Source organism: Lontra canadensis, unplaced genomic scaffold (assembly GCF_010015895.1).
Source record: "Lontra canadensis isolate GAN:19392208 unplaced genomic scaffold, GSC_riverotter_1.0 scaffold2, whole genome shotgun sequence".
NCBI classification, from domain to species: domain Eukaryota; kingdom Metazoa; phylum Chordata; class Mammalia; order Carnivora; family Mustelidae; genus Lontra; species Lontra canadensis.
In genome coordinates this window covers 6873452-6885364 of record NW_022630996.1, presented here as the reverse complement: position 1 = coordinate 6885364, position 11913 = coordinate 6873452, and the positions used below count along the sequence as shown (strand labels likewise).

General features: G+C 51.4%; 1 long non-coding RNA gene across 2 annotated transcripts; it reads left to right on the top strand.

The window, feature by feature from the left end:
- The first annotated feature begins 2943 nt into the window (after window positions 1–2943).
- Window positions 2944–8727, top strand: LOC116873739. 2 transcript variants are annotated; one of them, XR_004383886.1, is made up of 3 exons: window positions 2944–3138; window positions 4421–4500; window positions 8119–8727. It is a non-coding gene; the product is annotated as an uncharacterized LOC116873739 (long non-coding RNA). The 2 variants fall into 2 exon arrangements; XR_004383887.1 differs by lacking the exon at window positions 8119–8727 and adding an exon at window positions 6555–6912.
- The last annotated feature ends 3186 nt before the right edge of the window (window positions 8728–11913 follow it).

Genomic DNA, 11913 nt, shown 5'->3' with positions numbered 1-11913 from the left:
ACTTACCTTCCTTTGGCTGCTTCCTTAGCTGGAAACTGATAATAATAACACTAACCTACCTCATAGGGCGAAATGATAAGGAGCAGGTGAAGCCCCTAGTACAGTGCCTCTTGCATGATAGGTACCCAAGAAATACCATTTGTTACTATTTTGCTTATTTTCATGTGTTCCTCTTTTATGCCTTCCTCCATCTTTTCATGTTAGGAGCAAAAGCCTGGTTGGGCTCCACCTCCCACCAGCCTCTGATTAAAGGCATCCAGGCTTCACAGTGCCTCAGTTATCGGTGTTTCTGTGGCTCCTGCCTCCTCCCTGTCCTGTCCTGTGGACAGCCAAGCAATGGGGCAGCTAGCCTGTCCTCCCGGGTCACCCAGGACACATCCATCCCCAGGTCAGACTCCATCGCACTGCCTCACTCAGACCATTCCTAGTCGTTCTCTCAATTTAGGCCTTCAGGAGGACCTCTCCACTCCCAAAACAGCACTTTTAGAACATTTTTTTGTAAAAAACAAAACAAAAAAAAAAAAAACAGAAACAAAAACCAAAACCAAAACCAAAACCAAAAAAACCTACTATTTAAAAAGTTAACAATTCGGTGAATAATGTTGATTTGCTTTGTGAAAGTTTAGGACAAAGCCAAATGACCTTATCCACGTCATTGAAACATACACACACACACACACACACACATTCCATCCCATTCTAAATTCACAGGCATCAAAGCACCCAGCTGAGGTCTGAAGAGATGTTTTTGCTAACGGTCTCCAGCCGGGAAGGAAGGACAGATCAGGTCTGGGAGCAAATCTCTGTGGGAAAACTACAGTACAGTTTGTCTTGGAGCAACTTGTTCTGGAGTCCAACTCCCAGTACCATGTAGAGATAGTTCTGAGCAAGGAAAAACAAAACCCTGAACATTTCTGAAAGAATGCATCAAGGTCTACTGCCTTCGGTCACTGCCGAACTTTCTATAGTGATAGACTGAGCTTTTATGCTTATTATTTGTCATGATGACAGCGATCCAAAAAAAATCAGTAACTTTTCACTGTGTGGTTATGGTGTGGCAGCACTACTGTGCTTTGTGGGATCTGATTCATTTGATCCAGGCAATTAACTTTTAGTGGAACTGGTGCTCAAGAATAAAAGCTCTCCAGTCACCTGGGTGGCTCAGTTGGTCGAGCGTCTGACTCCTGGTTTTGGCTCAGGTCCTGATCTGGTGGGTCAGGGGCTCAAGCCCCATGTCGGTCTCCATGCTCAGTGGAGAGTCTCCTTGTCCCTCTCCCTCTGCTCTTTCCCAGGATCATGCTTCTCTCTATCTCTCAGATAAAGCAATCAATGAATCAATCAAGTCTTAAAAAAAAAAAAAAAAAAAGAAAAGAAGAAAGGAAGGCTCTCAGTGGGATAGTTGTGGGACCCTAAGCCTTCAATTCCTCATCTATAGAGTTGGGGGATAATGCCAGCCAGGGGCAGTGGTTGCAAGGATAGGATGAAATCATGTGGATAGAGCAGGTGAGTCCAAGGTTTTCCACTGTCATTTCAGAGGCATCGAGAATTGAATGATACATTTGAAAAACAGGTACTATATTACTTTTTTTTTTTTTAAGACAGCAGGAAATGGAAAAATTTAAGATTCTAGAGCATTTCAGTCTGCCCTTCAATATGTCCGCCCAGTTGGAGGTGAACTTGGGAGTGGTGTTTGATCTCTTGGGGGGGGGGGGGGTGCCGGCAGTCTCTGCTACGCCTGGCGTCATTCTACATCAAAGGAGACAAGGAATAGTCAGAGGAACCGAAATGCTGCCCACACTTCAAAGGGAGTTCCTCTTCCGGAAGTTGTTAGGGCCTCGCAAGGAGGGTAAACAAGAGTACAGCTCCGGGGACGCATCCGACCGGCTTCCATGCTGGGACCTGGAACTTTCCGGGGTCCAAACAGCACAGCAGAGAACGAAGAGGCCGTTCTGTATAGAGAACGCTGGCTCGGATGCCTTCCTTCTACAGCAGGACATTAACGCAAGCTCCATCTCAGAGTGGTCCGTCCATGACGCCTCGTCCCCTGCAGGCGGTGGCCCCTCTCTTGCTTCCTGCGCACTGGGACAGCTCTGATGCCTGGGCTTCCGCCGGGGGCTGACACATGGGATGGCTGGGTTTCAAAATCACAGCCCGAAATAAAACACTCCCTGTTTTTGAGCGGAGATGGCCGGGATGGGGGAAGTGGGGGGGGGTGTGTGAAGAGGTGCCTAAAATGATCTGCTTTCTCCAGCACAGGTGAGCCCAGCCTGTGAAGTCCCCCTCCCGGGCTTCCCGGGCCCCCGTCCTCCTGCCGTGGGCCCTTGGCTAAGCTGGAGGTGGACGACAGACCCGTCCCCACCCATGTGTGGCCCACTTTTTAGTGACAGAGAGGGTCGGAAATAGGCTGGGAAGTCGTGGGGTATTTCCCGGCGCTCCCCTAATTGGTTAGGGAGGAGGCCAAGCGTCGCTGACCCTCTCACCGGCCCGGGAGTACTCCCTCTGCGCGCTCTGACTCACCCGCCCCACTGCGCGCCCGCGTCCCCCCCCACCCCAGCCAAGACCCTTAAGCATCCCCTTGCCCCCCCCGCCCCCCGCGCGTTCACAGCCTCTCAACACCCTACTCACCCCCCCACCGGCCCCCTCGCACCTCCCAGACCCCTGAGCGCATTCCCGACCCCCCGCGCTGTCCCACCTCTAACCTCCCCGTCGACGCACCCCCGGTTGTCCCCGACCCACCCCCCCGCGGAGCCGGAGCCGGGCGGGGGCCGGATGCGGAGACGTGCCGCACGTGCGCCGCGCGGGGATTGGCAGCGCCAGCCCCGCCCGCGCCCCCGCGCCCCCGCGCGCACGCCGAGCTCCCGCGCCAGGCTCGCCCAGGGAGGTCCCGAGCTGCGGCTGCTGCGGCTGGTCAGGAGGGCGGGGGCTGCGGGGGCTGCGGGGGCGCGCCGGCCGGGCTGCGGGGTTCGCCTCCCCGAGCGGCGGGGGAACAATGACAGCCCGATGGGAAGTGGGAGGGGGCCTGGAGCAGCCTCCGGAAAGCGCCCCTGCCCGCACCGGTGTTCTCGCGCTCGGCGGTGCTAAAACAAGCTTGCTCCGAAGAGCTGTAGATGCTGTTTCTGCCGAGTGAAAATACTTTCTGTAAGTGATAGAAAAATTTTCCACTTTATTCTGTTGTTTGGCTGGGGCCCAGCGCATTTAAGTCCCAGCGTTCTTCGGGAAGGAGCCGGGAGGTTTACTGCACCCTCCGACCTGTGTCGCGGGGAGAACAGTTCAGAAGGAGCCTGAGCATTTTGCCGCAGCTGGCGGGGCTTGGGAAAGTCACAAAGGCACAGCGGGACTGATTCCCCCCTCCCTGTGCAGGGAACCAGAAATGTGTCCATGAAGGGAGTGGTGGTGGCTGGGCTTAGCCCGGGAAGATTCCCCCCAAGGAGGCGGTTTGAGCGGAGGTTGTGGGTTCCCGGCCCAGGACTGGGCAGGACTGAAGAGCAGCCTGGGATGGACTCGTGGAGGGGCAGGAGGGGGAGGAGGGGGAGGAGGGGGAGGAGGAGAAAGCTTCCACGGGCTGCTTGGGGACATGAGGCAGCAAAGGTGCAAGCAGCCCTCAGCGATTCTAGGCTGTGAACCGCACAGGGCCTGACGCTCCTGGTCCCAGCTGCAGCCAGCCAATCAAGCATAGACGCAGGGGACCCCCCCCCCCCCAAAAAAAAAAAAAAAGCCGATGGAAACCTACCGGCCTGCGGAGGAATTGCCGCTGGAAACATTTATGGACGCCGGGCCAAGAGGCTTCTCTTGGGGTTTGCCTTATCCAGAAGCCCAGGACAGGTGTGTATCAAAGGCCGAAATAACCAGGAGCCTGTTACTCATTTTTTAGGATAAGAGCCCCTGCTGCTTGTAAAGACATACAAACGCTGTTATAAAGGGAGAGGGGCCAGAAAAGAAAGGGAGGAGGGCAGAGAGGAAGAAACGTGCTCGCTGACCTGACCATCTTAGAAGCTGGTGAAGGGTTTCCCCACTGTCCTATGCCCCACCTCGTTTCCACTGCTATAAAGGTTAGCGTCTTGCATTGTGTAATGCTTTACATTTTCCAAACTGCTTTCACCTGTGAGATTTGTCTGGCAATCACTCAAACCTATAAGGCAGGTACTCCTACTCATAGGTAACCAGGGGAAGAAGTGACACTCAGATTTGTTCAACCATATCCCCAAAGAGATGCAGCTGTTCGTGATAACGGTGAGTCCAGAGCTCGGGTGACCTGACTGCAAACCCAGGGCTCTTTAAATACATCCAAGGAAGGAAACCAGACCTGCTTTATGATTTCTGGTGCCCAGGGCACACCCAACAATTAAAATGAAATCCAGAAGGATGAGTGTAATTTTTTTTTCTTAGCATCGTTCTTTCAAATTGTCCCCTTGAAACACAGGTTGGCTCTGCTGTTACACACCTGTGTGTGAAGAAGGAATTTGATGGACTGACTCGCTGCCCGGAAAGCGAGTCCTGGAGGTAAGAACAGAATGCCGGGGCCGGAGGGCGAAGATGGGTCACCAACTGTGGCTTTCTTCCTTAGCCATACTTACTGTTAGGCCAGCTCGGGGTCCGGGGCCCTCTGTCTTCTCCCATATCGGTTGCCCACTGGAGAGTTTTTTTTCCAGTCCTGGGCTCTGACTGCACACAATGGTTTACACCCAGGGGGACCTCTGAAGCCTCCAGTCAGCCACTGGTGGTGGTCCCACTGCTGAGAATCAAAGATACCCCCCCTCCCGTGGCCATGACGACATTGTTAAAATGAGTTTTGCTCCTCGAGGACGGACACCTCAGCACTCACTTCTCTCTGCCACAGTCCCAGATGAAGACTCTGACGTGTTCAGCAAAGCGGGTAATCCTCAGTGCTTCCCAAGCCTGAACGGCCATCGCAGTCAGGTTTTTTAAAAAACCTGCCCCGTGGCTCAGTTGTTAAATGTCTGCCTTTGGTTCAGGTCATGATCCTAGGGTCTTGGGATCAAGCCCCACATCAGGCTCCCCGCTCAGCAGGAATCCTGCTTCTCCCTCTCCCACTCCCCCTGCTTATATTCCCTTTCTCACTGTCTCTCTCTGTGTTAAATAAATAAAAATCTTTTAAAAAAATAAAACATTTAAAAAATAATTTTAAAATGCCCATAACTCTCTGGGTTGGGATTCAGGAGGTCTTAGATGTGTGCCATTTTTTGTTTTAAACACTTTGAAGTGATGTAGGTGATGGGGCAGGTTTGGAAAGGTCAAGAGTAGAACGACTTTCATCTGATTGGTGATTACTGGTCAAGCGAGGAACTTGTCCCTGAGATACTCAATATTGCCTCAGAATGGGCAGAATGACAACTTAATTCATAGGAGAGCCCAAAAGGGAACCAAAACTGCTCATGGTAGGAAAATTCTGTGTTGAGTATATGACCTTAGAGGAAAATAGGGCTAGGAACTGAGAATGGGTGGGGATTTATTTTCACTAAAAGGAAATTAAAGAGTCAATACTGTAAATAGAGATAAGGTCAGTGGCTTATACTTACCAGATTTCTCTTGTGATCAATGGGCTGTGTTTGTTTAATTTCCTTACTCTCTAGACATGCCCTGTTCCTATAGTAGCCACGAGTCCTATGTAGGTGCTGAGCACTGGAAATGGGGCTAGTCTAAACTGAAACGTGCTGTCCATGTAACCTGCACACTGGATTTCAAAGACTGGAAAGGTAACAGCTCATCAGCACCTTTAACAGTGATTATATGCTGAAAGAATATTTGGGATCCCCTGAGTTAAATCAAGTACATAATTAAAATTTACCTGTTTCTTATGTGTTTTTAATGTGGCTCCTAGAAAATGTTAAATTACATATACGGCTGAAAACATTCTTGATCTGGGTGATGGAGATACATATGTGTATGTGTGTACATGCTAGAGTTTGCCAAACTGTGACCTTAAGCCTTGGGTACTGTACTGCTGTATGTAAATAAAAATCAGTTAAAATTTAAAAAAAAAAAAAAAAAACAACACCTGGGTGGCTCAGTCAGTTAAGTGTCTGCCTTCTGCTCAGGTCATGATCCCAGGGTCCTGGGATGGAGCCCCACATCTGGTTCCCTGCTCAGTGGGAAGCCTGCTCCTCTTTCTGCCCCCCACTCCTGCTCTGTTCTCTCTTGCTATCTCTCTCTCAAATAAAGAAATGAAATCTTAAAAAAAAAAAAAAAAAAGAACTTCCTCTAATTCTGGGGGAAAAACAAACAAACAAACACCAACAACAAAACCAAACCTTTATGGCAGAGTAGCAGGACCCAGTGCCTCGCTCTGGCCTGGCTTTTTCTGCCTTCCCATCTAGAGGACACAGCTGTCCCTGACGGACGGACGGGGCAGGATTGCTGCTGGTCCCTGAGCTGTCTTTATGCAAACCAGGAAAAGGTGACCCCTTCGGCAGACGCAGCCCAGCCCCCCAGGACCGTGGTGGGAGAGGGGCAAGCACCAGCGTGTGTACAGCAGCTCTGGGGTGGAGCCCTGAGTCCGAGGTCTAAGATGTCAGCTTCTGCTACTATTCCCACAGCTCGGTTGCAAAATCCCATGCGTGTGCTCTGCTTGCTGCTTCGACTCTCTGTTCTCTCACCAGCTCCCAATACCCTCTTGTTCCAGTTTCCAACAAAATGACTGCCATCGGCGTGTATTGAAGTGAAATTCTCCCTCGGTACTTGGAACTGCATCCGAGTGTGACAGAATGGGGCAAAGGGTCAGTGTGTGTTTGGGGAGGGGACTGCTGTCCTGAGTGCTTCCTGCACCTCAAGAGAGACCGTGGGAAACTAGAAGAAGGGCCAGCCAAAGCGCTCAAGGAAATCGGGGAGCTACCATAAAAACCCCGAGCGCTGTGTTGAGGGTTCTTCCATCTGGGAAGACAAAGGCTATGAGGGAGGGACGTTTGTTTGATCATGAATGTTATGGTTACGGTGGTCATGAACTCATTCACCAAATCCTGAACTAGGCCAGGGTGCTCTGCCTAAAGCCTGAGAGAATTACGGGTAGGAAGGATAGAAGAAAATCTGACTTCACTCGGTGGGTGGTAAGCTCAGGGAACTCATTACCCCAAGCAGGAGTCAGGGGGGGACATAAAAACTGGCTGGGAACGTCGTGGGAGACTGCTGCTGACAGCCTCGAATGACTTACAAGAGGCAGGAGGAATGCCTGGGGATATGAGGATGGACTCTCCGAAGTGGTGGCCGGGGGTGTGACTTGCTGTTCTCATGGATTCCCCTCGTATCCCTGGCAGGGCCAGAGTTCTAAGCAGGACAAGACCAAGAGGCACGGCTGCCCCCGACCGCACAGCCTGGGCAGTCTGGACAATTGATTGCCTTGCTCAGGGGTAGAGCGGGCCTCACTGATCAAAGAGTGACTTTCCCAAGTTGTGTTTTTGTATCTATTGCTGGGAATCTGGAGGTCACTGTGACGATGGAATGATGTTTGTGGAAACTTCACGTAGATATCTACTCAGGGGAAACTCACCTGTTGTCATTCCAACTTATTCATTTAATCCTCCTAGCAACCTTGTAATATGAGTGCTATTATTTCCTCATCCCATTTGACAGATGGGAAAACTGAGGCACAAAGAAATGACTTTTTCAAGGTCCCACAGCTAATAAGTGATCCAGGATTCGAACTCGGGCTAACTGACTCTAGAGTATATCCTTTCCCTACGAAACTGGGGTCAAGGCCACTCCTACAATTCCACTGAGGAAGACACCACTCAGCTCCAGTCAGGTGTTGCCATGAAGAAAGGCAGGCACATTGGGACCAGGTACATTTCTTTCAAGAAAAGTCATGAGTCAACACTCTGTTCTGGATCAAACAAACTAGGCTAAATCCAGCCTGAAGTCACCTGGCTCCTGACTTCTGCTCTGTCCACACCACCTCTCCAGGGACATATCCTACAGACAGGATGCTGTTGTCCATGCCCGGGGGCAACCAAGTTATTAGGCATGGGCTCTGAGCAAAGCAGGGGAGACTGGTAAGACAGACTCGTGGGGCTGGGATGCTTCTGTGACTGGGGGATCTGTCCCCAAAGGAAGAGATTTGGTGCCCCTGTCCCTAAGCAATGGCTGATAATCTCTGCTCCTTTGCAGTTCCAGGACCCAGTGAATCCATGAATGCCATCACAGAAAGCAGCATCTAAGGCTTGAATGCAGAGACAGAGGTTTAATGTGTGGGAAGATCGGCTTTGTGGCATATAACTTGAACGTCCATAATACACACATAAAACACACAAAATATGCAAAACCCTGGGCTACACCCTTAGATCTGGCGGGTGCTGAGAAAATGGCAAGGCAGAGGCAGGGCGAGGAGCCCGTGGCATCAGGTGGAGTTTTCATTCAGGGTCACCCTGTAAAGTTGGGCAGGTTGTACACTGCACCTCAAGTACATGGGGAGGACTGGGGGCCTCTTTCTAGTTTGCACAAAGGCACTATTTGCTCACTGAGCACTCCTGAGGCTGTGTGTGCCCAGAGGAAGGACCTTTCCTATTCATATCAAGTCTCCATAGGTACCAGGGGAACCCTGAAGAAATTTGGGGTGCCATTCCACAGCACAGAGCCTGATCCAACACCTCAGAGCAGTGCTCTGAGGTCAATGCCAGGACCGAGCTCAGGGCACCAGGATCTGGAGCCCTCACTCCCCTGTGCCCTGCCCAGTCCCAACCAGCCAGTGCTCCTGGGAGGCAGAAGAGGGAGGGAGGGCAAGGAGGCCAGCAGGCAGGAGGATCTGGTTTAGCTTCCTCATCCCACTCCAGTGAGGAGAGCAAGATCTACCCAGCCCCTGCAAGTAGGAAGTGGGAGAAAAGGCGGCACCTGGGCACCCAACCCTTTATTGCACAAGAGCCCCACCCCTCATAAACGTGGCTGAAACTGTCCTGGATCCTGACCACACAGATTACAGCAGTGACCTGGAGGGAAGCCAGCAGAGGAGGGCGGAGACTTTCTCTCCCCCACAGAACATGCAACACGGTCTCATTCAATCCTCACAATTTCCGTTTTCACTGGTCAGTTCACTGAAACGCATGCTCAAGGGTAAGGAATTAGGTCAAGGTCACATAACTAGGAAGTTGCAAAGTGGGCTTTGAACCTGAAGCAGATGCTATGACCACTGCCCAGGCTCCCCTTTAGGCCTGATGACAGGGAGCCACCCTGTCCCACACCTGCCCCTTCCTGGGGGCAACCCCAGCCCAACTCAGCCACCCTGGTGTGGGGGAGGGGTACAAAACTCCAGTCCCTTGCTCCAGTTTGAGACAATTCTGAAGGGCCATCCTGGTGTCAGAGCTTTTGTTGCAACCTTTGCATGTCCACATCTTCTGCCCAGTCCTCGCCTCACTCTTAGAACTGCTGCTGGGGGACACGCTCCCCTCCAAACTCTCTGCGTGCAAATCTCCCTCTTAGAATTGGCTTTTGGGGCATCCCACCTAAGACCCCTGCACTTCCCACCTTTATGAAATGCTGCCTCCCAAGTTTGCCAGGATAGAAGAATCCAGAATCCAGGTAGAGGGGAAAGGCAAACCAGAGATGAGCGACAGCAGGGAGCCGCCGCCACCCCAGGCTGGACAGACAGAAGGGCGGGGGCAGTGTTACCTGAGCCCAGGGATCACCCAGCAGAAGCAAGATCCACAGGGGGTCCCAGCAGGTCCGACTGGGAGGGAAAAAACCCTCCTGGAGACACTCCGCCCTGAAGCCCTGGACCAGTGGGTGGGTGAGACCCTGGGCTCCTCCCTTCCTTCCTTCTTCAATTTTAGGGATATAGACTACTTAGAAGCACACAGAGTGTACCCCCAGAATTAAACTTGCGCATAGTTAGATAATATTAAAAACCAAAAATTTTAAGTCAGTTCAGGTCCCCTTTGAAAGGGAAGTGCTGCTGTAGAACGATATGCTGGACAAGGGCCCCACAGCACCACCAGCCATCACCACCATCCCCCGCCCCGCCCCACCGCACACCCCTACCATCCCTACCATCTGTTGCTCTGGTGCCTTCTGGATTGCAGTGGAGAGTCCCAAACTGCCCAGGGAGCCAAAGGAGCTTTAGAGCGGGAGGGGCCATCCTGAGGAGGCGGCCCCATAACTTTAGGGGACATCACTCCAGGGGATTAAAGTCGCTTCCTGCTTTTTAATCTCAGCCTGGGAGGAGGTGTATGTGTGCATGCAGTCTCCACCTCTATGGTTCACAGGAGAATGACTGTCTGTGCACATCTGAAAATGGAGAGGATTTGGGGTGCCGGGGTGGCTCAGTTGGTTGAGCATTTGCCTTCGGCTCAGGTCATGATCCCAGGGTCCTGGGATCAAGTCCCGCATCAGGCTCCTTGCTCAGTGGGGAGTCAGCTTCTCCCTCTGCCTGCTGCTCCCCCTGCTTGTGCTTGCTCCCTTGCGCTCTCTCTCTGACAGATAAATGAATAAAATCTTAAAAAAAAAAAAAAAAGACTTTCTTTCCTTTTGCCCTTCTGCCCCATGCTTGCGCGCACACACGGTCTCTAAAATAATAATTAAAATAAATAAATAATGAAATAAAATGGAGAGGAGTCATGGACAGTGATAATAGATAGAATGTGAATATATTTGGTTTGGATCCTCTGGCCTGTCTCCAGGGAAGGAGAACAAGGTCCAGTGGAGAGATGAGGACTGAGCAGCCCAACCCAGCTCCTGGCTCCAAGGAGGCCAGGTCCTGCCCTGGAGACCAGCTGCCATCCGTTTGCTTTTCAGTGGGCTGGGAACCTGGGCTGAAGGCACATCTGCTGTTTATTCTTCCTCCTTATCTTAACGGGCCCCCACCTATCACTCCCTGTCACCCCTCGCCACCCCTGGGGCACTCGCGTGCCTCTTGCTGTCCCGCATAAAAACTCGGGGCGGGGGGTGGGAGGACAAGCTGGGGAGTTAGTGTCCTGGGGGAAGGCTCCCCACTAAACACCATCCCAGGCTCCAGTGGACACTGAGGTCACAGTGGCAAAGGGCGAGAGGAATGAAAGGCCGAAGACTCCTCCTGAGCAGGAAAGCAGGGAACTGGCAGGTTGCTAGGGACAACCTTAGCTCTTAGCTCTAAGAGAAACGTAATCGCATTTAAATTTCAGGTTATACCTAGGCTAATAACTACAACTGGAAATTCCTGTGGGGAGAAGGAAGTGTTCTCTCATGAAGAGATAACAGAGAGTCACTCGCCCTTGAACCCAGAACAGTCAGGTTCGTAGAGGAAGAACCTCACTCAGATGAGGCCCGGGCTGGCCAATAAGGCACCTTTGGGCAGATTAGAAAAAAGGGCCCCTTCCTCCAGGCAGTTACCCCTCTCCCTTCCCAGCAGTCTGGGACAGGAGAAGCAGGACATAATCCTAGCCGCTCTCCCTCCCTCCCCTCCTCTCCCTTCCATTAACCTGGACAGCCTAAGCTCTGGATAGACCCCAGAAGCAGAGAAAACCGCTGGTAGGTGTGAGAAAACCTTGAAAGGCTTTTAACACTAACTTGGTCCAAAGTCCCTGCTCCATTTCATTCCCTGATAAGGCTTCCAGTGGAGTTACAAGAAAGCTTTCTCATGACATTCCAGGCCTGACCTGGGTTATCCTAAATTGTGATTACTAGCAATTTAGAATATAGGAGAAAGGTACCAGATTTCTCCAGGATTTCTTTCTTTAAATTTTGCCTCATGCCTGTCATCTTCAAGCATGATTTTTGGTTTTGTTTTTAACTGTAGATATTATGAAGTTGTTCTTTTTACGTGGGGTTTTATTTTTGTTTTGGTAACAAAATTGGCATGGTGCCAATATGGCATGATGCCTTCAACCTTTATTTTGGGGTCAGAATGATCTAAGTTCCAATTTTTTTTTAAAGATTTAATTTATTTATTCATGAGAGATGGAGAGAGAGGCAGAGGGAGAAGCAGGCTCCCCACTG